General features: G+C 36.1%; 1 pseudogene; it reads left to right on the top strand.

Moving 5' to 3' along the window:
* Nucleotides 1–1,485: 1,485 nt before the first annotated feature.
* On the top strand, nucleotides 1,486–24,682 carry LOC125476233 (annotated as a pseudogene).
* Nucleotides 24,683–25,688: the final 1,006 nt, after the last annotated feature.

The raw sequence follows: 25,688 nt of genomic DNA, 5'->3' as shown, positions 1-25,688 counted from the left end.
AGCATCTTAAGCTTCTGCTCCCGCCTCCTCTGCTTTATGTTTGTTGCTTTCTTTGTAGCTTGCCTTCTGTGGGCTTCTTTGTTCGTTTGGGTTCAGCCCTGGTTTTATGATATTTCCAGTTCTCCAAAAAAAAAAAGAAAAAAAAAAGGTGTCTTTATTCAACACAGCCACACTGTTTTTCAATATTTAGGGATAAAAATAAACAAAAGATATGTAAGAGATAAATAGAGTGTATGAATAACATCATCTTTTCGCCACTAGTACCATAGGTCTATTAGTATTCCTCTTTATTTGAGAGGTTTTAGGTTCGATTCTCGCCAAATGCGAACTTGAACTGCAGTATTGCTAGTCAAGTGTGAAGATTAGCCCACCCAAACTTCCTTAATGTAGATAATATCGTTTGTTAGAAGAGAAAACACCACCCTTCCAAGAAAAAGTCATTGTCAAGTTGAAACACATGCACTATCTTTTTTTATTTTTGGAAGTTCATGGTTATTGTCTTAAAGTTGTGCTATGATATTACTTTATGATAAATGCTAAAGAGATTTTTAAAAGTGAAACTCTCCATAGACTTACATCATGTTTTTGCACAATACTTTATAATGTTGACTAAAAAATTAACGTTAAACTATGAAGTGTCAGAGAATCCATCTAGAGTCCCCTTAGCATTTCTCTAGCCTTATTTAGGTACTATAATGTTTTTTCTACTTTGGTTCCTATAATACTATTATCCTGCTCTTTTAGCTTTGCATTAAATTATGGCTTTACTAGAAGCTTAACTCATCTACATGTAATGCTGTAATTGACCATAAAAAAAACTCTACCCACCTCCTAATTAGAGCATTAGGTATAAAAGAATTCTTCGGTGTTTCAAATTATTAGATAATTTAAACTTTTTAATGGTTGGATTTTAATTTGTGTGGTTTTGACCAATACTCAAATGCACTAGAAAATTCTTTAATATTACTATAGACATGTTAATTCTTTCCAAGACTCACCAATTATTCATCAAATCTGTTCAATGATGTTTTGATTAATAAACTTGTCAAGGCCTCACTTTTGGGGGGTGGGGGGTTTGGAGGCGGTTGGTTTTGTCTGAAACAAGACCTCGCTTATTAAAGATAAATAATGATTAAAGTAAGACTTACACTTGCTAATTAGTACAACTGCAGTTTAGTGTTGTTCATCTCTACTTATAATTGTGAGTCTTTAAGTGTGACGTTTTCAAACTACCCTATTTTTGAAGCATTGTATATGAGCCTCTCTGATTAGGTTGTACCCACTTGGGCCATCGCCAGTACTGCATTTTTTATCCATCGATAATTCGTTATACCAAGTGACACGATCGTCTTAAGTAATGTAAAGGTCATACGTACATCCGAATCCCACATTGTTGGTTGATCCGAAAAGTTTGAAGCCCAAAAGGTTTGATAGCGGTGAGGACCTGTCGTATAAGCTCATGCCTTACGAGATGAGAAGAAGGGCATGTCCTGGTGCTGGCGTGGCCCATCATGTGACGGGTTTTGCTTTGCGTTTCATTGACATTGAGTTTTTTTTTTTTTTTCTTTGGGTTTTGATCGTGTCGATTACAAGCCACAATTTTTTCTTTGGGTTTTTTGAAGTTGGGAACTTGCTGCATCTCTCAAAGAAAATAATGCGAGATTCGACTCGTCTGGTGTGAAACTAATAGCAGCGGGTGTTGGTACCCCTGATAAAGCTTGTATCCTCGCAGAACGGGTATCTTTATTTTCCTTCACGTGTCACTACAATGTTTCTAATGCTGCGGTTTATAAAGTTGTGTTCGATGCTATAATCTTTGAGGGCTATATTTGTACTTTGAGTGCTTGTTTAATAAGCATCATAAATAGATATGGCATGAAAAGAATATGGGTATGTGTTAAACTGCAGTATGGATTTATTTGTTATGTGTCAGGAATGCATCCACATACATCCAGTATACATGTTGGATCAAGGAATGAGATGCTAAGGTTTTTGGTAAATGGCTCTAATCGTGATGTTAATCATGTTAGTTTTCTGATCATTAAATAAAAAGCCACATGACATGAGTATCTGTTTGGTGTCTCGTTCATGGGTCACAGATGCAGCCACATCATTTTAACACATTTGTAACCATCTGATGTGTTTCTAACTGTTGAAGGGTGCATATTATTTTCTAGGAATAGTATTTACATGTACGAGGTTCTTGTAACATCTCTTTACATTACTTAACTGTTGAAAATTATATATTATAATATTTAATTTTTATATGAATGAAAAATAAAAGTTTTTATGTGAATGAAAAATAAAAGTCATGTGTCATAGTTGAATTTAAATTCATGAGTTGCGTCTGTTCGTTGGAACTTTAGGCAACGGTCACAATGTTTCAAAAGGGGTGGCTTGAGTTTCATATAAACTCAAACATCCCACATGTCTAGAGGATTAAGAGAAGAGTTTTTCTCTAAGGTCTTTTAGTCTTGGTTAGTCAAATTTCGAGTCGTGTCTTGAGAGTATGAAATATATTAAGTTCGCCAGAGTCCGATGATTGAAGTGCTTTGACTTCAGATTATAGATTGTTGAATCCTGCGAGACGGACGCCTACCGAACTACAAGCACAAGAGTAGGGGCGAAATTCTGTTTTTAGGACATTGCATTTATGCAAGCCTCAATCTCCAAGTTTGTCAGTTTTTCTAACTTTCTCTTTAGTTGTTTATATTAATCTCATATATAATTAATGTTGTGAATTTCATTATAATTATTATCATTGCAATTATATTGTTATTTTTCATATTTTCTAATATTGCTCCAACAATCTAAAGACAGAATTTTCTATGGAACAATTAGAAGATATGGATGTGAGAAATTAATCTCATAATGTAGAAAAACTTAAATCATAATATGTTCAATAATGAGTCTAGCCATCATTTGCCATCATTTGGAGGAAAGAAACATTTCTCTAATATGGAGAGAATTGTCGCTGGTTTTGAATACAAAGAAAGAAAAGTCAGAAATCATGATGATATGCGGATGGATATTCATATATATAATCAGTTTATTGAAATATGATGGGTCGTTTCTTGCATCTACTTATACTCACTAGTCACGCAATTGGTTTGTGTGTTTTATATATGATTGATATATGTATGTGTTGACACATTATTAGATACTTTAAACCCAGGATATGCATACTAGTTGTACACAATTTTATGCCTGAAATGACCGTTTGAGGAACCACCGAACCATGCACATTGGTTGTTTTGTGGTAATTTATAGCATATATGTTAATTTATATTATGTTTCAGTGATTAGTTTTAGAACTTTATATATATGGGGCAATTTTGATTCAACTAGTGTCAATATCTAGATGGAATTAAGTCACTCAATTATACTAAAAGCATGTAGATAACTTCCCAACAACACGGTTATTCATGAGCTTGGTTCATGCAAAGTCTGGAACTCATACCTGTTCATGAAAAAGTATATATTTATATATACTGACAATCAGTCATTGGACTGGTATCCTTGTGTCAAGGCCCATAGGAATTGGTATGATTGTAGATGATATGAAAATATATCTCTACATATGCATTACTTGGCGGAAGGGCGTTATGTTGGAAAGGCATGACTATTTTTGTAACCGCCATGACAACAAATATCTGACTTTGAATTATAACTGAGGCTTACTAAATACCTTTCAACTGATTTGGATGATGAGGAATTATAGTCCTATCCCAACATACTGGATCATGGTTTCTTAGCCATTGTGGCTTTAGAAAAGTGGTTTCTTATCGGAAATCAACGAGACTAGGATTGGGTTTTATTGCTTAATATCCCCATGTTGTAGTATGGTCAGTTTATGCACACATTGAAAAGATGTGTCGGTTAAAACCACGTGAACCTGCAGGTGTAATGGATTCATACCAGTTCATGAAAGAGTTCCTTTTACAGAAAGGAGATGTGCCGAAATAGAGAAGTTTGGCATTTGAAATATGCCAAATGCCATTGGATTTTTCTAATAAAAGGAATGTAATGGTTTGTTTGATTCTAATCAGACACATCCATGAAGGTTTGCTTTATGAAAAAATAGAATAAAAATGTTGATTTGAATTGGTATACCTCACAAGCGATGCGTAGTTTGCATTCTAAATGCAGACACGTTGTGAAGTAGCAAACTTTGTACGGATCATTTGGTACAAATGAATGAGCGGGTTTCAGAAGTTATGTCTCTCTTCCATTCGTATAGATATATGTGTAACCACTCGTCTGAATAAGTTATCAACTGCTTGGAGACGCCATTCACCAACTGGTAATCTATAACCATGGTGGGTCAGTTGGCAAGTTGTATATATCAAAGTGAATTTGATCTGTGAGTGGTTTCATGGTGATCTGCAAGTGTCATGGAAAATTGCAAATTGTGAAATGAATCTTGTGTTATTCTCACATGATCAATTCAACGTAATGATATGAGGAGCTGTGTTATTACGAGACAAAAATCTCTACGGTATGTATTTTGAATATGCGCAAGGGGCATGTTGGATTCTCAAGTACATAATTATATGAACACGCATGCTAGTCAAGTTTTGTCTTTGGACAAATTATAAGGATTAGCTAATTAACATTGATGAAGGTATTGCTTTGACAACTACTGTAAAATTAAGAAACTCATAATTTCACCGTACATGTTAGTCATGATGATCGAGTTGCCTGCAAGCTAGGGTTAATCATTTCAGAGTGAAAGTTAGCCATGGAAACTTATCAAAGTTCAAAGGTTGAAGGCAAAGTGCCAGTACGTGCTTATACAAATAAGGCTAATGAGGCTTCAAATTCTGGAAGTGAAGATAGATAAAGAACCTATCTTTTTCATTTTCTTCTTAAGTGTAAAGTGAATTATTGATAGTGTTAAAAGGAACCACAATGGAAGGGGATTGTGGGGATAACTTAGCTATCTTTTGATATATGAGATTTACTAAAGAAGAAGGGAAAAGTAATTTGGTAATTGAATGAGACAATTAAAATGTCAACTCTTGAAATGAGAAATTTTTTAAGGTACAAAGAGGTTAGAGACCTTCCTACAAATTCCTTAAATGTGGGGGGAGTGTGCCCAAGTGTTAGCAAATTACTTACAAAAGTCCCAACATATACTTTTGAGGACTTGACATTGTAAACAACTACTCTCGTATGAAATATAATTCCATAAGGTGGATTGTGCACACCATTAAAGATAATCAATCTAGTAGTGGATCCAATTATTAAAGGTTTGACTAGAGAGTAAGTTGATCATCGAGGGGAATGAGGCTAAAGCCAACATAACTAATGAATCAACCGGACGGAAACCTAACTTAGTTGATTGGAGATCCCATGGTCTAAGTTCAATAGGCAAACTGGTTGGGCATGATTCATAGAAGTTAACACACTATATACCTCATTCCTATGGTGGAAGAAGTGTGTTGTCTGCAGACGTTTTAGGTTGTATATTTATACTTAATGACATTGATATCTTATAAATAAGAGGAATAGAGCATATTATATTTTTAAAGAAAAACTAATGAAAAAGGTTTGAAAATTTTGAGTTTTAACAATAAGGACAAAATAAAGGGTTAAGTGAATAGTACCAGGATTGACTTTTTAGTGTAAAAATGTGGTTTTTCGTTAAAGTGAACAGTACTGCGGGCTTTTCGTTCGCTTCTATGAGTATGAAATGGCTAAATTTTCTAAAGCTCTCATGAATCCAGGATTTGTTCAAGACCAAAATGAACACAACCGTATGAACCGGAATATATTACGATTAGTGATGTGTGTTGCTTATTGTCTCGATTTACTACTGCGATGAATAGTTTAAGATTCTATATTCACTGCGTCACCAAGTAAATCCGATAAGTATTCACTAGGGTAGGTTCAAGTCCAAAAGACACCTCTCCCGATGCATCTCTTGTCCGCCTGTACTCTCAAATTCTTCCTAATTTTTCATTCATGTGGGGAATTGTTGAAAATTATATATTATAATATTTAATTTTTATATGAATGAAAAATAAAAGTCATGTCTCATAGTTGAATTCAACTTCATGAGTTGCGTCTGTTCGTTGGAACTTTAGGCAACGGTCACAATGTTTCAAAAGGGGTGGCTTGAGTTCCATATGAACTCAAACATCCCATATGTCTAGAGGATTAAGAGAAGAGTTTTTCTCTAAGGTCTTTTAGTCTTGGTTAGTCAAATTCCGAGTTATGTCTTGAGAGTATGTAATATATGAAGTTCGCCAGGTCCGATGATTGAAATGCTTTGACTTCGGATTATAGATTGTTGAATCCTAGGAGATGGACGCCTACTGAACTACAAGCACAAGAGTAGGGGCGAAATTATGTCTTTAGGACATTGCATTTATGCAAGCCTCAATCTCTAAGTTTGTCAGTTTTTCTAACTTTCTCTTTAGTTGTTTATATTAATCTCATATATAATTGATGTTGTGAATTTCTTTATGATTATTATCATTGCAATTATATTGTTATTTTTCTTATTTTCTAATATTGCTCCAACATTAACTAGTGTATTTTTTTTATCAAGCAGATGTCTTTGTTGAGCATTTATTCACCCATTGCAACAATCCGTTGACACTTAGTGCCATCAAGAAATCCAAACTAGCCCTTTCTTTTATGATTTTGAATAAGTGGGTGAAGGGTGAAGAGAGGAGAAGTTAGTGAGATAATGGTTAGAGGGAAATAAGAGTAATGGGAGATAGAGAGATGAAATGGAGGGTGATGATAGGAAACATAATTCGTAGAATGTGCAGTTATTGTTGGTGTGTGTACAGTGTGTGTGTGTGTGTGTGTGTGTGTGTGTGATACGCATCTTCAACTCTTAAATGTGGAAGGAACTAAAGTTCCCCATCTGGAGGTTGAAGGTGTGTGTAAAAGTATGTGTTTTTATGGCTCTTAAAGAGGGCCCTTTTATCATATTAACCGGTTCAGAAAAATGGAAAAAGTAAGAAAGCCTATGAGCCTTCGATGACTCAAGGCTGTATGAAGATGTGTAGAACTGAGACTCTTCTTGTACCTGTTTCCTTGACTTTCTAGGTCAGAAGCTTGCGATCACGTATGACCAGCAACTATCATGTCACTTATCTTGTTTATTTTAAAAACAGTTCAGTTGATGAAACATTAACATGATTGAATAATTTGATCACGTGACGTCGTCATATGTACAAAATGTTCCATATTTTAGGAACCTTTTGACAAAATGAAACAAACATCATTTGGTGAAGACTCATTCAACCATGCTATCATTGAATGGAACCTATTTTTTTTAATTAAGCATGTCATGTGACATGTGGTGGTTAATAATATTTGTTTATATGCTTTCCAATTGGAGAAAGCTGTTTACATCTACTTTGACCAAATAGATCCTTTACCTGGTTTGCTTATGTAATTTTGGTTGTGTCATACCATTTTAAGTAACAGGTGCTAGAAGCTCCGTATCGAGGATACCGGACTTGGGCATATGTAATAGATCTTCTATTGCAGGAGACCGGGCTTTGGCATAAGTAGTAGGTCTGGTATTGCTGTAATGAAGTTTCTATGAGACACGTTTATGAGAGACTTGGACTAGTATTATAGAAGAAAGTGTAATCATCTCTTCTCAAATGGATAATTTTATACAGGTTTACATGTTTAATTCTCCTTAGATGCTCAAATTAATCATTGCGATTTCTTAATTACAAATTTGCATGCTAATACCATGGATTTGATATCCTGATCTTTGGAGCTGATTCTAGATAAAATTAGTTTTACGGTTTCAATCTATTTTTCATATTATTCTTCTCCCTCTTGGAGGTAATATATATACTAATATATCTCTTGTAATACAAGCAATAGTAAAGGACTTCTAACTAAACTAGGAAGTACAATTAATTATATTCCTAATCTATTAGGGCTCACGGCAACACTCCTCCTTAAGTTCGTGCGTAAATATCGCCTAGACCCAACTTGCTAAGTAAGTCCTGAAACCTTCCAGTCGAAATTGCGTGGGTTAGAATATCTGTCAACTGCTCTTCCATTCTTACAAATGGAATATCAACTAGCTTAACATCCAACTTCTCTTTTATGAAGTGTCTATCCACCTCAACATGCTTGGTCCTATCATGTTGTACCAGGTTGTTATCTATCTCTCGAGCTGCTTGATTATCACAATACAACATCATAGGCTTTTTAGGCTTGAACCTTATCTTAGTAAGTAGAATCCGAAGCCATAAAAGTTCACAAATACCATGTGTCCTGCCCCCGTACTCGGCTTCTACTGAAGACCTTGCCACCACATTCAGTTTCTTACTTCGCCATGTCACAAGATTACTGGCAACAAACGTGAAATGGCCTGACGTTGACCTGCCTATCAGTAATATTCCCAGCCCAATCTGCATATGTATATCCTTTCCCCTCCATGTGTCCATGCTTTCTATACATTAACCCTTTTCCAGGAGCCCTTGTAAATAACTAAGAATCCGTATTACTGCCACCATGTGATCCTCACTAGGTGCATGCATGAATTGACTTACCACACTTACTGCACAAGCAATATCAGGTCGTGTAAGTGACAAGTAAATCAATCTTCCAACTAACCTTTGGTACCTCTCTTTATTTGTCGAAACTTAATCCTCATAGATCGCAAGATAATGACTCTACATAATTGGGTTATCTGCTGGTTTATACGCTAGCATACCAGGTTATGATAATAAGTCTAACACGTACTTATGTTGTGATAAGTATATGCCTTCTCGAGACCTAGCAACTTCTATTCCTAGGAAGTATTTGAGTCCTCCTAGGTCTTTCATCTCGAACTCGGAGGATAAGTACCCCTTTAACTGTTCAATCTCCTTTGTATCATCCCCTGTGAAAATCATATCATCCACATATATAATGAGTAAGGTCACTTTACCATCCTTACGCTTGATAAACAAAGTATGATCTGAGTTGCCTTGTTTGTATCCATGCTTCTTCACAGCGTGAGTGAATCTCCCAAACCAAGCTCTCGGAAATTGTTTCAGAGTTTTCAATACCATATCCTGGTAGGAAATCCATATATACCTCTTCCTCTAAATCCCCATGCAAAATGCATTTTTTCACATCAAAATGCCTCAAAAGCCAATCAAGGTTAGCAGCAAGAGACATTTTTGCAACCGAAGCAAATGTCTCGTGATAGTCAATGCCAAAGGTTTGTGTATACCCTTTTGCTACCAATGTCGCCTTGTATCTATCTATCTATCGTTCCATCTACCTTATGTTTGATAGTGAACACCAATTTACATCCTACCGATTTATTTCCATTGGAAATTGTAACCACGCTTTATGTTTTGCTCTTCTGTAATGCCTCCCTCTCAATTTGCACTGCCTTTGTTCACTTTGGATCTATCAAGGCTTCTTCCACTTTGGTAGGTATTTTAATAGTTTCCATTTATTGAACAAGTGCACAATATCTCAACGAGAGGTGATGAGTGGAGACATAGTTAGCAATTGAATATCATACTTTCATTTTGGAGAGTACCTATCTGGTGGCTTTCCTCTATTTTGTCGAGGAGGCAACACAAGGATTTATTAATAGCTGAGTGAACACTTACCTCAGAGGTATCCATTGGATCATGTATGTGTACTTATGGAATATGGGGGGATTGCCGTGTTCTACTTCACTACAGCTATTAAGGCCATCTCCAATCGAGGGTTGACCAGATGGCTCGTTTTAGCGCTCTAGCCTCTAAGATATTAATATTTTAATGAACAGTACAGGGCCATATTTCCTCTGTCTCCAACCGAGGGTCAAAGGGCCATAGGGCTCGTTTTAGCCGTGTCACAAAAAACCGTCTCCAACCAAGAGCCAAACATAATTTATTATTTAAATTTAAAAACTACAACAACTTAAATTCAAATCCAACAACTTAAATTTAAAAAGTACAACGGTAACTGGGCCCAAAAACCAAAAAAATTAGAACTAAATTTAATGAATGGTTTAGGTATTTATAGGGAAAAAAAATTAGAATTTTTAAGAATTAAAAAAAAAAAAAACAATTGGCCCAAAACTTTTTTTTTTTTTTTAATTCAACGGTAACTAGTGTCAGCTAGCCGTTGGATTCAAAAATTTGTTTAAGGCCCTCTGGAGCCTTCGATTGGAGATGGCCTAAGTTGACTACTCGGGTCTGCACCAAACAATACCAAACTGGGCCCACTTTGGCCGTCATCTATTATTTCCGAATTAAGCCCACTTGGGCTATTACCTCTATGATTTTCACGTCCACTTGGGCTGCTAACTGCATGATTTTCATGCCCACTTGGGATATTGACAGTGGCATAAATATCAAGCCTACTTAGGCTGCTGACTGGTTCAGTTTTTGGGCATTCACACAGCCCAATTTCTGTGTTATTTTGACTCACACGATCAAGAAGCCCAGTAGCACCATGTTACTTGGACTTACACGGTCAAGAAGCCCACTTGGGCTATGATCTGCAACTGGGCCACGATCACTTAGGCTATAGTCTGTAGGGGGCTACAATCTGCAAGTGGTGCATTAATTAAAGTGAACTCGCTATAATCGTCAATTAATGTTGTCTCTCCCTAAGGAGTGTGGCTGAGAGTAAAAAATAACTCGTCTTCAGAGAATGTAACATCCATGGTGACGTACATATGTTGAGGATATGGATGATAACAATTATAGCCCTTTTGTTGAGGACTAAAGCCAAGGAAAACACACTGCACTACACATGGATCAAGTTTGCTTCGTTGATTTTTGTGAAGATGGACTTATGCCACACAACCAAAAACCCGGGGTTTGAGATGAAGAGTGGAAGGTAGCAAAACATGATCGGCAAGCACGGCCAAAGGTGTTCTAAAAGAGAGAACACGCGACGGCATCCGGTTCATGACATAAATAACATAGGTGATTGCATCAGCTCAGTATGTCTTAGGTGCACGGCTACCAATAAGAAGACACGGGTAATCTCAAGGATGTGCCGATTTTTTCATTCAACAGCTCCATTTTGCTATGGGGTTTGAAGACACATAGTTTCATGAAGAATGCCATTTTCTATTAAAAAAACTGGGAGAGATCCTGATTAAGATACTCATCACCATTGTCTTATCGAAGCACTTTAATAAGGAGTGAATATTAAGTATAGGCCATGTGATAAAAAGCTTTGAAGATGCCACCCACATCGCTTTTATTTTTCATGAGGTACAACAAAGTCATTTAAGTGTAGCCATCAACAAATGTTACGAACCAACACACACCATGCTGAGTAGTAACCGAAGATGACCCCCACACATCAGAATAAATTAACTCAAATGAAATTGTTCTTTTATTCAAACTTGGAGACTATGAAGCTCGATGATTTTTAGCTCATGTGCAAACATCACACTTTAATGAGGACTTTGGAATATTACCAAATAATGACGGAACCAATTTTTGCAAATAACCAAATGAGGCATGACCTAGCCGACGATGCCACAACTGAATAGTCTTCAATTTGCCACTATTATGACCTTGAACTTGATGAGCACGACCCTGTACAACACTATCAACATAGTATGTCACGCCCCAAAAATGGGCACGTAACAGTGCCACACACTATTAGTAACGCAATATTATAGTGTTAAAATCCAACACTATAACACTACATTCCTAATGGAACGTAAGGCTATATGAGGGGAAGTAAAATAATTTATTTTTAAGCAGTACTAAAGCAGAAATCATTTTGGTAAAACGAAGATTTGGATAAAAATTTTACATAGGAAAAGAACTTCACAATCTACAACAAAACCAAAGAGTTCAAGGTAATTATCATACTAAACCAACTCTTTAGTACGACTTGGAAATACAAAACGTTGAGTTTGACTAAAAAAATCCCTTCAAGATGGTGAGGCAATGAACGACCGAAAGGTTGACAAATAGCAACAACGCTAGTCCCGACTTTAGTCTAGAACGTCTTTTTGTTGGTTCACCAGTCTTGTAATAAAGTAGGGGTGAGCATCACAAACGTTCATCGCTGCCCCTCAGGGAATCCACCCCTAGCTAGGTTTGAAAATAGTATACGACACTACATATACTATAGGAAAATGATTGATGCACAACAAAAGCTTTGTGTAGTTTGGAAATAGATTGTATGCTCACATAATTTCATTTTTAAAAAGAAAACAGGGATCTCAATAAATCACTACATGCCTAATGACCGGTCCAATGACCAACTACCCCTTACCTGGACTAACTCCAAACGAATATACTTATGGTAAGCTGTAGCGAGAGTGTGATGCGAACTAAGTAAGCACACAAATTAAAACCCTCTTGTGACAATTGTAGTATATGAATAAGTAGGGATCGTTCTTAACCGGGGATTAGGAGGGATTGCAAAATCACTTGGAGACTGACTCAAAAACGTAAAATAAAGTTTGAAACACTAAATTAGACTCAAAGAAGGCAAAACTAAACAATAAAAACACTAAAACAAAAGACTCAAAACAGCCCCAAAACACTCAAAACTGCCTTAAAAACACTTTCTGGGCAGTTTTGAGCACTTTGGTGAAATTGGACGAATTTGTGTAATCAAATGAATCAAAACACTTAAAAACACAAACTAAGACACTTTCTAACTAAATTGGACACTAAAGTAAAGGGGGATTGAGGTTTTGACGAAAATAAATTAAATGCACAGATTATAAATTTAAGGCAGATTCTAAATATAAATTTGATGAAGATATGGATGATGGAATAGCTAAGGGGTTTTTCTCCACACATGTCACACTTGCATACACTTTGATTTTCAGTTGGTCTTTCGATGAATTATGGAAGTCGACACTCCAAGTTAATTAGGTCCGCTTAAATTAACCTTCAAATTTCCCTAGAATCATTGAATTGGATGAATATGCATCGCAAACAAATTATTCCTAACAAGTTCTCTATATGAACAGCATGATAAAGATGCAAGTTAGAATCATTACGTTCTTTGGAAATTATAAGCATCGACAAGGCATTTGTAACTATGAAAAGCATGATACTCTTGCCAGGAATTCAATTAACGCGATTGTTTATAAGCAACCTCCACTACTTGTGAATATAAGTTCATAACTATAAGGTGAAACTCACTTATATTCTAGCGTCAAATTCATGCATGAACATTAAGCGTGCACTCTCAATAAACATACACAAACAAGTTATCAATCAAACAGTTAAACGAATTGAATCCAACATTCATGAAATTCCAACCAAAAGTAATCAATTCATATTGCAAGCATAAACATGGTTTCGAATCACCCCCTAACTAATTAGGGGTTTAGCCTCTCATGTTCACAGAAAGAGAAATACAATTGAATTTAAACATAAAGCACAAGGATTGATTACACCTAGAACGCCCAACGAATCCACTTGAATTTCTGCGCGTCTAAGTCCTATTTCCTCTTCTCCTTGCTGCGGCAGTGAGGTTAAATGGATGATTTGGATGTTATTTTGGGTTGGGGATGGATTTAGGGAGGACTGGTGGTGCGGCAAGATTGGTGGAAGGTGTGTGGAGGTGTGGAATGTGGCTGGGAAGGTGGAGGAAGGCTGCGGCAATGGTTTTGGGTGTTGGTGGATGCACGGCTGATGGGAGAATGGGTCTTGGTGGCTGCGTGAAGATGGGGGAAGGCTGGAATTGGTGTGTCCAATGCACGGCAGAGAAGAGATAATAATATATGGTGTTGCGGCTGAGAGCTTTTTGTTGGTTTATTAGGGTACGGTTTTAAGAATGAATCCGATGAAAGGTGATGGAATGCACGGTTAAAAAAAATGGAAATATGTGAATGTTGAAGTCAATGAAAAATAGTGCGGCTGCATGGGGAATAGGGTTATTAGGTTGAATTCTGATTGAAAATATGAATAAATGGGATATGGTTTTGCGGCAAGAATGATTTTTGGTTTATTAGGGTGAATGGTAAATGGGGGGGGGGGGGCCACGGCTTTGTTGTAAAATGTAGGGGAATTAGGTTTTTTTTTTTTTGCTGAATGATATGAATGATTGGAAATTAATTAGGTCGGCTAGGGTTTAGGGTTAGGATTTTTGTGCATAAAATGGGACCAAAGTGCCCCCCCTTGCACGGCAAGGGAAGGGAATTAGGGTTAAGGCACGGCAAGGTTGTGTAATTGGGCTAGGGCCTTGGTTTTGTGTCCTAAAATGCATACAAGGCCGTCAAAGTGGCTAGAAAATATGGACGTTTAAGTTTAGGAAAGGTTACCAAAACGGGAAACTTAGGGTTAACTTTCCCACTTCAAGTAGGAAACCTTGTTTGAGTAGGATTCCTCGTTTTGGTAAGAATTCATCGTTGGAGTAGGAATTTGTCGTTTCTTCAAGTCTTCAACTCATTCATTCCTCTTTCGCTCCAAAATACTCCAATTTGCATCTTCTTGCACACTTTGGCCTTATAATCTGAAAATACACAAAAGTAGCCTTAAACACTAAAATAGCTAAATAAACACAACATAAATGCACGAGAACAAGCTAATTAAGTCGCATGAATATGCTCCTATCAGAGTGTCCTTTAATGCTCTACTATTAGATATCCTAGTACCTCTCCTAGAAAGGTAGTGGTACTAATCCCTTCATAGTAGTCCCTCTAGAGGTTTAGGAGATCGAAACCCAAGGCGGTTGCTATGCCCCCTTCACTCTCAAGTCATCACTTTAATTTGTAGCATAAAACAACATGCATATCATGATATAAAACAAAATCATTTTTCCTCATGGTTCTATCACAACAAAATCTATGCAGCTTTCACATGCATTTGTATATTTACATATACATTCATGCACAAAATTCCATAACTAGGGTAAGTGAGGATCCCCTTACCTAGTCTCCAAGCTAAGCAAGCAATATTCCTCACCAATACCTTGAATAAACGCAAGCACCGTGTGTAATTGGAGTCTCTAGTTCAACAATTACAATATGTCACTATATGTCCATATATAATGACCAAACTTTATTCCCATAACAACAACTATATCCAATAGGGACCTTCACTTTACTAGAAAAAAAAAAAAAAAATTGTATTTGAACTTTTTATTATTTCAAAAAGGTTCCCAAACTTTTGATAATTGCATTTTGGCCCCTAAACTTTTGGTAATTTGCAAAATGACCCCAAAATTGAAACTATTTTCGTAGTTCAGTCCCTGGTATGAAACCAGCGGCTTTGAGGTCTGTTTTCCCAACAATTCAACATATATTTCAAGCCAAAGCACAATCCATCAATAGTACAACTTACTTCGTCTATACAAACGTCCTTTAAAGACCAAATTTGATGAATTTCGAGTCAAACATCAAATTTCTCTAAATCTCATCTATATGAAACTTGTACAAAATCCCAAAAATCTGATCATATGTAAATCTTTACCTTAATGTCTCAGAAATCGTTGTCTAGTCATCAAATAGGCTTCAAAGCCCTCAATTCCAAAGCTAAAACGAAGATCCACGCCACTACTGCAATAGCTAAGCTCCACTTAAGCAAATTCCTTGATCACTCCTAAACCAATGTATTTCTTCCACCCTTATTTCTTTTCTAATCTCTCTTTTCTAATCACTCTCCTCATATGTATATAAATATTAGAACTAACACTTTGCATATCAATCTCTCGCGGTTCCTTTCTCCTTGGTATACATGCATGCAACCTTAGATCTCATTTCCAATCCAACTCATGTTCTGAAAACAGAGAAAAGTCCCTATTTATAGTAGGCAAAGGTCTGCTAAGGGAAGAAATACATAGAAATGGGCAGAGAAGAAACATTGGTGCAGCCCTTAAAAGGAACACATGGTTGATGACTCATGGAATGCAGTACCACGTGGCAATTCATAATAAGGTGACTAACGGATCACAAGATGATGTGTCATGCATTTCATATGGCCATGTAGGAAACCATTTTTCCTCATGGTTCTATCACAACAAAATCTATGCAGCTTTCACATGCAGTTGTATATTTACATATACATACATGCACAAAATTCCATAACTAGGGTAAGTGAGGATCCCCCTACCTGGTCTCCAAGTCAAGCAAACAATATTCCTCACCAATACCTCGATTAAACGCAAGCACCGTGTGTAATTGGAGTCCCTAGTTCAACAATTACAATATGTCACTATATGTCCATATATAATGACTAAACTTTATTCCCATAACAACAACTATATCCAATAGAGACCTTCACTTAACTAGAAAAAAAATAAATAAATAAAAAATTGTATTTGAACTTATTATTATTTCAAATAGGTTCCCAAACTTTTGATAATTTCACTTTGGCCCATGAACTTTGGGTAATTTACAAAATTACCCCAAAACTGAAACTATTTTCGATGTTCAGTCCTTGGTATGAAACCAGCGACTTTGAGGTCTATTTTCCCAAAATTCAACCTATCTTTCAAGCCAAAGCACAATCCATCAATAGTACAACTCACTTCCTCCATACAAACGTCCTTTAAGGACCAAATTTGATGTATTTTGAGTCAAACATCAAATTTCTCTAAATCTCATCCATATGAAACTTGTACAAAATCCCAAAAATCTGATCATATGTAAATCTTTACCTTAATGTCTTAGAAATCGTTGTCTAGTCATCAAATAGACTTCAAAACCTTCAATTCCAAAGCTAAAACGAAGATCCATATCACTACTGCAATAGCTAAGCTCCACTTACTTGAGCAAATTCCTTGATCACTCCTAAACTAATGTATTTCTTCCACCCTTATTTCTTTTCTAATCTCTCTCCCCATATGTATATAAATATTAGAACTAACACTCTGCATATCAATCTCTTGTGGTTCCTTTCTCCTTGACATGCATGCATGCGACCTTAGATCTCATTTCCAATCTAACTCCTATTCTGAAAACAAAGAAAAGTCCCTATTTATAGTAGGCAAAGGTCAGCTAAGGGAAGAAATACATAGAAATGGGTTGAGAAGAAACATTGGTGCAACCTTTAAAAGGAACACGTGGTTGATGACTCATGGAATGCAGGACCACATGGCAATTCATAATAAGGTGACTAACGCATCATAAGATGATGTGTCGTGCATTTCATATGGCCAGGTAGGAAACTTTATGAATATGAGGTAAAGATGGCTTAATTAGTGACTAAGCTATGCATGCAAACTCAAGCTAATCATGTAAGAAAAGCTCCATGTAAGTAGCTTGGTGGCTATCAAATTGATCTCCAAGTGGCTAATTCCATCAGTTGTGGCTACCTTGTGTCATCGACACACTGGTCTAGCATGAAATTATCTTAAAAATTCATTCAAGTTCCGGAAAGTAATCCAAAGATGTTATAGAACTCGTAATGACATCCACAATCTTTTCATAAATACCTTCTCAATAAATAACATAAACATATATATATATATATATATTCAAATATTTCTCTTCTTAGATAATAAATTATTAGGATCTCACAATCCACCCTCCTTAAAACAAATCTCGTCCTTGAGATTTACTTTAAGCACCGAATTACTTAACAAGTCTAGAGTTTCCACCTTTGATCAGATTGTCATTTACAAGTCAAGTTTGAAATCTTAAGCGTATTGATTATGCATACCCACATTTAACACTTAGTCGAACACACATAAACTCTCAAGAAAATTATGGGTACCTTTGCACAATTTTCTTAGTGTCATATCTATTAAATTTCTTATTCCTTAAATCAATGAACATTCCAATGTAGAGTATCAAAGATCCGGTGGCCAGTCGGATACTTAACTCGAGCGAATGACAATGATTACATGAATAAGAAAAGAAACAGATAGCCCGATACTTTCCCATCATGCCACTAAGTAGTGAACTATTATACAAATGTAGGTGGATATCTAAATGTCGGATTCCTATTTCCAAGTTGTTTCTTCAGGTTCATGGTATTGTCATTTACATTTCATAACCCGATTTCTAAGCCCTTTCATTTCCCAATCAAGTATGCATGTATGAACCATATCCTCCAATACTTGAATTACTCGCTCTGACTGTCCATCATTTTGCAGATGGTAAGCTGTAATTAAATCAAAGCGATTTCCATGCTCATTTTGTAACTTATTCCAAAGTCATGCAGTGAATCTTGGACCTCAATTTGAAACTATTGTATTTGGAATTCTGTGTAATTGAACAATCCATTCAATATACAATTTGGTGAAATAACTGATAAACCAATCCATCTATACAGATCAAAAGTGAGCTACCTTAGTAAGTCTATCAACTATCACCCAAATACCATTTTTTTGTTCTTTCTTTGATCTTGGTACGCCGGTAATAAAATCCATCATGATGTTGTCCCATTTCCATTTTGGGATCAGTAGTGATTGTAGCATTCCAAAATGGCTTCTGGTGTTCTACCTTTACTTGTTGGCACACTACACATCATCCAACATAAATAGCAACATCACGCTTCATACCTTTCCACCAATATTGCCTTTTCAAATCCTTGCACATTTTAGTACTTCCAGGATGCATATCTAATTGCATTCTATGAGCATCATCTAATACTTTCTTTCCGACTTCTTCATTTCAGGTACAACCATTCAGCCTTTGTACCTCACACTACAATTTTCATGAAGCTTCCATTCATTAAGTGCTTCTCCTGAAACTATCTTCTACTTTACTTTTTGTAGTTAAGGATCTTCATGTTGTTTCTGCACTATATATCACTCCAACTAAGGTGCTAGACTAAGATTCACCAAATAAGAACTTATGCCATCATGTTGCAATTCTAGATCATCATCTTGTATTGTATCAAACATCTCTTTATCCACCAACATCAGACAAGACCAAGTGCTCATGGTCTTTCTACTTAAAGCATCAGCAACTACATTTGATTTCCAAGGATGATAGGACAATTCAAAATCATAATCCTTTATGTACTCCACCCATCTTCTTCGCCTCAAATTCAAATCACGTTGAGTAAATATATACTTAGGACTTTTGTGATCTAAATAAACATTGAACTTACTGCCGTACAAATAACATCACCAAATCTTCAATGCATGTACTATGGTAGCTAGCTCAAGTCATGTGTTGGATAATTCCTCTCATAATTCTTTAACTATCTTGAAACATAAGCTACAACTCTTCCATTTTGCATTAGCACACATCCGAGATGCATCCGTGTATATCTCAAATGGATCTTGGTTACTAGACAATACTAACACCGGCGATGTGGTAAGACTGGTTTTCATTGCGTCAAATGATGACTCACACTTATTGTCCCATCAAATCTTACTCATTTTCTTGTGAGTCGGGTTAGTGGAGTTACAATCCTTGAGAAATCCCAAACAAATCTTTTATAATAGCCAGCTAATCCAAGAAAACTTCGTATCTCTGAAACACTCTTAGGTTGCTCCCAGTTCAATACCACTTCTATCTTACTAGGGTCCACACAAATTCCATCTCCAGATATTACATGTCCAAGGAATTGTACTTGTGTTAGCCAAAAATCACACTTCAACTTCTTAGCATACAATTAGTTGTCCATTAAAATTTGTAAAACTATATGGAGATGCATTTCATGATCCTCCGTAATAAGGATATCATCAATGAAAACAATAACAAACTTATCCAAGTACTGTCGGAATATTCGATTCATAAGATCCATAAATGCAACTAGTGCATTTATCTCTAGTATATCCAAATTCATGGCAATGATAACATTCAATAGGCCTTGGCCTTCTAAATCCGTATCCATCATTGCCACTACTACTTCCATAATTTCATGATAAGTTTTAGGTCCTTGACCTACAATGTGCCTTCAAACAAAGTCTCTAAGCCCTTGTCTGAACTTAATTGCCATTGTCTTCTGTATTAGCAATACCATCAAAGCACTTACTCAACTCAGTAAATTTGGCGATATACTCAGCCACATTCATATTCCCTTGCTTAAGATCAAGAAATTCTTGAATCTTGGTATACTTCATTGCATCAAGAAAGTAACGCTTGAGAAAAAGTTGCTCAAAATCATCAAAATTCATCTCTTCAATGTTATATTGAGCACGTATAGTACCCTGCCATAAATCTGCTACACAAGAACATGTGAAGATAAGTTAACTTGAAGTTATAGTGGTACATGAAGAGTTCTCATATTCTTCTTAATATGTTCCACCCAACTCTCAACTTTTTTAGCTTCAGGCGCTCCCCAAAACTTGAGCAGCGTATTTTTCATAAAATGATCGAGATAAGACATCTACTGATCATGTGTATGTTCCTCATTAGTGTGCATATAAGCATTCGTCGATGCTTGAAAAGTCCTAAATATTTCAGCTATTTGTTGTGCATCATCTGGTGCCCTATTTCCATTTCAACGTGTCAAAGGACTAGGCATCTTGTCAACAGAGTAAGAACTGAAATGAGAGATATTGACTCAACAACTTGTTCAAGATTTGACGCGACAACAAATGAAGTAGAAGTTTGAATTGAAAGGGCATGGTAGAGTCAATCCAAAATGCAAATCGAAAGTGGAATTCAAAACTCTTTTTAGAACCAAAACAATTTAAAATAAAGAGAAACAACAAAAATTTTTAGAAGTGGATCAACCATTGCACTGATACCATTTTTCTTCACGCTCCAAAAATGGGCACGTAACAATGCCACACTCTATTAGTAACGCAATATTATAGTTTTAAAATCCAACACTATAGCACTAAATTCTCAATAGAAAGTACGGCTATTTGAGGGGAAGTAAAATATTTTTAACCAGTACGGAAGTGGAAATGATTTTGGTAAAACGAAGAATAAAAGGGCAACGGAATTTGGATAAAATTTTTACACAAGAAAAGAACTTCACAATCTACAACAAAACCAAAGAGTTTAAGGTAATTATCATACTAACCAACTCTTTAATACGATTTGAAAATGCAAAACGTTGAGTTTGGCTACAAAAATCCCTTCAAGATGGTGAGGCAATGAATGACCTAGAGGTTGACAAGTAACAAAAAACGATAGTCCCGACTTTAGTCCAGAACGTCTTTTTGCAGGTGCACCAGTCCTGTAATAAAGTAGGGGTGAGCATCACAAACGTTCATCACTCCCCTTCGGGGAATCCACCCCCAGCTAGGTTTGAAAATAGTATACGACACTATATATACTATAGGTAAATGACTGATGCAAAAAAAAGCTTTGTTTAGTTTGGAAATAGATTGTATGCTCACACAATTTCCTTTTTAAAAAGAAAACAAGGATCCCAATAAATCGCTACATGCCTAATGATTGGTCCAATGACCAACTACCCCTTTACTTGGACCAACTTCGAACGAATATACTTATAGTAAGGTGTAACGATAGTGTCCTTTAATGCTTTACTCTTAGATATCCTAGTACTCTCCTAGAAAGGTAGTGGTACTAATCCCTTTATAGTAGCCCATTCGGAGGTTTAGGGGATCGAAACCCAAGGTGGTTGCTATGCCCCCTTCATTCTCAAGTCATCACTTTAATTTGTAGCATAAAACAACATGCATATCATGATATAAAACAAAACCATTTTTCCTCATGGTTCTATCACAACAAAATATTTGCAGCTTTCAAAGGTATTTGTATATTTACATATACATACATGCACAAAATTCCATAACTAGGGTAAGTGAGGATCCCCCTACTTGGTCTCCAAGCCAAGCAGGCAATATTCCTCACCAATACCTCTATTAAATGCAAGCATCGCGAGTAATTGGAGTCCCTTGTTCAACAATTACAATATGTCACTATATGTCCATATATAATGACTAAACTTTATTCCCATAACAATTATATCCAATAGGGACCTTCACTTCACCAGAAAGAAAGAAAGAAAAAAAAAAAAATTCTGTATTTGAACTTTTTATTATTTCAAATAGGTTCCCAAATTTTTGATAAATGCACTTTGGCCCCTGAACTTTGTTAATTTACAAAATTACCCCAAAATTGAAACTATTTTCACAGTTCAGTCCCTAGTATGAAACCAGCGGCTTTGAGATCTATTTTCCCAACTATTCAACATATATTTCAAGACAAAGCACAATCCATCAATAGTACAACTCACTTCGTCTATACAAACGTCCTTTAAAGACCAAATTTGATGAATTTTGAGTCAGACATCAAATTTCTCTAAATCTCATCTATATGAAACTTGTACAAAATCCTAAAAATCTGATCATATGTAAATCTTTACCTTAATGTCTCAGCAATCGTTGTCCAGTCATCAAATAGGCTTCAAAGCCCTCAATTCCAAAGCTAAAAAGAAGATCCACGTCACTACTGCAATAACTAAGCTCCACTTACTTGAGCAAGTTCTTTGATCACTCCTAAACCAATGTATTTCTTCCACCCTTATTTCTTTTCTAATCTCTCTCCTCATATGTATATAAATATTAGAACTAGCGCTTTGCATATCAATCTCTCATGGTTCCTTTCTCCTTGACATGCATGCATGCAACCTTAGATCTCATTTCCAATCCAACTCGCGTTCTGCAAACAGAGAAAAGTCCCTATTTATAGTAGGCAAAGGTCTGCTGAGGGAAGAAATACATAAAAATGGGCAGAGAAGAAACATTGGTGCAATCCTTAAAACGAACACGTGGTTGATGACTCATGGAATGCAGGACCACGTGGCAATTCATAATAAGGTGACTAACGCATCACAAAATGATGTGTCACGCATTTCATATGGCCAGGTAGGAAACTTAATGACTATGAGATAAAGATGGCTTAATTAGTGACTGAGCTATGCATGCAAACTCAAGCTAATCATGTAAAGAGAGCTCCACGTAAGTAGCTTGGTGGCTGTCAAATTGATCTCCACATGGTGGCTGTCAAATTGATCTCCACGTGACTAATTCCATCACTTTTGGCCGCCATGTGTCATCGACACATTGGTCCAACATGAAATTATCTTAAAATTTCATTCAAGTTCTGAAAAGCAATCCGAAGATATTACAGAACTCGTAATGACGTCCACAATCTTTTCATAAATACCTTCTCAATAAATAACGTAAACATATTTTTTTTTTCGAATATTTCTCTTCTTAGATAATAAATTCTTGGTATCTCACATAGTACAACCCCCTTTTCTGAGTACCACACCCAATGATCGCTTGAGTTCATATATCCTGAAGTAAAGAGAAAGACGAAAACATTTGCACAACACAATCTAATTGCTTGGTGACCTGTCCCAAGGATAACAAATGGCTAGAGATTGTGGGAATAAGTAAGTAGTTATGCAATGATAGATTAGGAGTGCTATCGAACCCGCCCCTGTAAGCAAGGCAACGCCTCCATTGGTTGCGACAATACTATCCCATGGTGGTGGGGTTGTATAGTTAAACAAAGTACGATCATAAGTCATATGATCAATGGCTCCGAAGTCAATGATCCAACCTATTTCAAGATCAATAAATGCTATTAAACTTGTGTCTGTGTTACCTGAATCATCGGATTTCTCATTTGAAGCAATCATATTTAATAAAGAGAGTTGCGGGCCCAATTCATCTGGGTCTGCTTTCTGACCATTTTCTTCGGGTGGGCAGGTTGAGCCCATGCTGTTTGGACCGGTGCATAGTCTGCTGTTGCTTTTCCATGGGAGTGTCGGGCTCCTGACTTGGCAGGCCCGCTTCCAGATGCTGCAGCAAGTTCTTTTCCGTGTTGGGCCCCTGACTGGGCCTGCTTCCAGGCGCTGCAACCATTCCTTGTTTGATCCTAGTCAAGATTCTTATGAAAGTCTCTAGCCTCGAGCCTTTCAACCTTTGAAAATAGGTAATTGTTTTTGGTCTGTGGTTTTGGCAGCTAGTCAAAGAACTCTGGGCTTTCTGCAGTCGGCTGGTCAGTGAGCAAGATTTATTATTTTTTTATTATTTTTTATTTTTTCTTCACGTTGGCAATAACTGAGTTTAGAGTTGAGGAAGAGCCAAGCGGGAACCTCCTTTGATGCCAAGATAAAATTATTTTTAGGGTTTCAATCTATTTTCCATATTATTTTTCTCCCTCTTGGAGGTAATATATATACTAATATATCTCTCGTAATACAAGCAATGGTAAAGGACTCCTAACTAAACTAGGAAATACAATTCATTATATTCCTAATCTATTAGGGCTTACGCCAACAATTCTTTTCCCCATGATGTCCTATGTTCAGTTACCATTTCCAATGGATATCCTTTATGCTGATCCTGATCGCAAGGTAATTTTATGGTGTACAACATTGTGTATGTTCAGTTGTTGAATCTGTAATTCTGATGAATGTAACTCTGACTTGACACTTCTGTTACAGGCATATGATGTTTTGGGATTATACTATGGACTTGGCCGAACTTTCTTCGATCCCAGCTAGTGCACGCTCTTTTCCTGCTTTCTGCTTATTATCTTTAATCCAGCTACTACTTTCTATGATATTCATATTTTTTTGGAAAACTATGATATACGCAGGCAAAGGTATTTTCAAGATTTGAGGCTTTGCAGAAAGCTTTGAAGAACTGTACCATCGAAGCCACTCCAGATGACAGAAGTAGCGTGTTACAACTGGTTTAAACTCTGATTTAGTCTACACTTGAGTCTTTTTGGAAAGATCTTTTACTTTCCTTATTTGTAATGAAAATCGGGGAGGGATGTTTGTCTTCAAAGGTTGCATGGAAAGACGAAGGGACAGGTGATCATGCCCCGTTAGATGATGTCTTCGATGTTCGCCGCAAAGTTTGAGTCTCGTAAACCAGGTAGTGTTTCCATACGAAATACGGTCATTCATATTTCATGCAGCAGTAATCAGACGTTAAAAAACAGTGCCAGTAAGACCATGCATGCCTTAACATTTATATAACATTTATATAGTTATAATTTAGGAAACTTTAACGGAAAGCTTTTGGTGCTGTTCACTTTAATGAAAAATCATATTTTTATACTAAAAAGTCAATCATGATATCACTTTACCTTTTATTTTGTCTTTACCGTTAAAACTTAAAGTTTTTAAACACTTTTCATCAGTTTTCCTTATAATTTAATGAACGCAGATAGATTATGTAATTATACCATATAGATTCACATACTACACAAAAAAAACTTTATTTTTGTACATAAATAGTACATGATATTTTGTGCACCTTCGATCAAGAGTAAATCATGACTCCTCGAGGAAGTTTACGCTTAACCTTCATTTTAATTGGTTCATCGTCATGGTTATATGGATGACTGAACAAATCGGAAGACGCTTGCAAAGTAACAAACACATAATCCACCATTCAGCGAAACTCTCTAAAACCAGAGCAATTAACTTACATGTGACGTGTTTACACTGTCACCCTCCAGTTTGATAATACTATGCAAATCAATATGGTTCTTCTGTTACAATTTGGTCAAAATTTTTGTTATGTACTTATGTGGCACATATGTAGGTCCCACAAGTTTAATAAAATATTGTCACGTTTTCATCACAAATAGCCTTTGAATTTGACTCTTACCATCAAGATGGTCCCTGAAATTGAAAATCGATGAATTTATCTTGAAAATGAGTGTCGCAAATCAATGTGATCATTCTATCATAATTATGTCAAAAATTATTTTATGTGCTGATGTGACACATAACCAGGTTCCACAAATCTAATTAAATATTGGCATGCATGTGGATTAAAAATCTGATGTTTTTGTTTATTACTTTTTAATTTAAGTTTTAATTATTTCAAATTATTTCATTATTTTGAATCATTTATCCACATTGCAC

This window comes from the organism of the source record quoted next, unplaced genomic scaffold (assembly GCF_019419815.1).
Source record: "Pyrus x bretschneideri cultivar Hongxiangsu unplaced genomic scaffold, Pyrus_bretschneideri_v1 Contig18, whole genome shotgun sequence".
Classification (NCBI taxonomy): Eukaryota; Viridiplantae; Streptophyta; class Magnoliopsida; order Rosales; family Rosaceae; genus Pyrus; species Pyrus x bretschneideri.
This window is presented reverse-complemented; position numbering and strand designations above follow the sequence as displayed.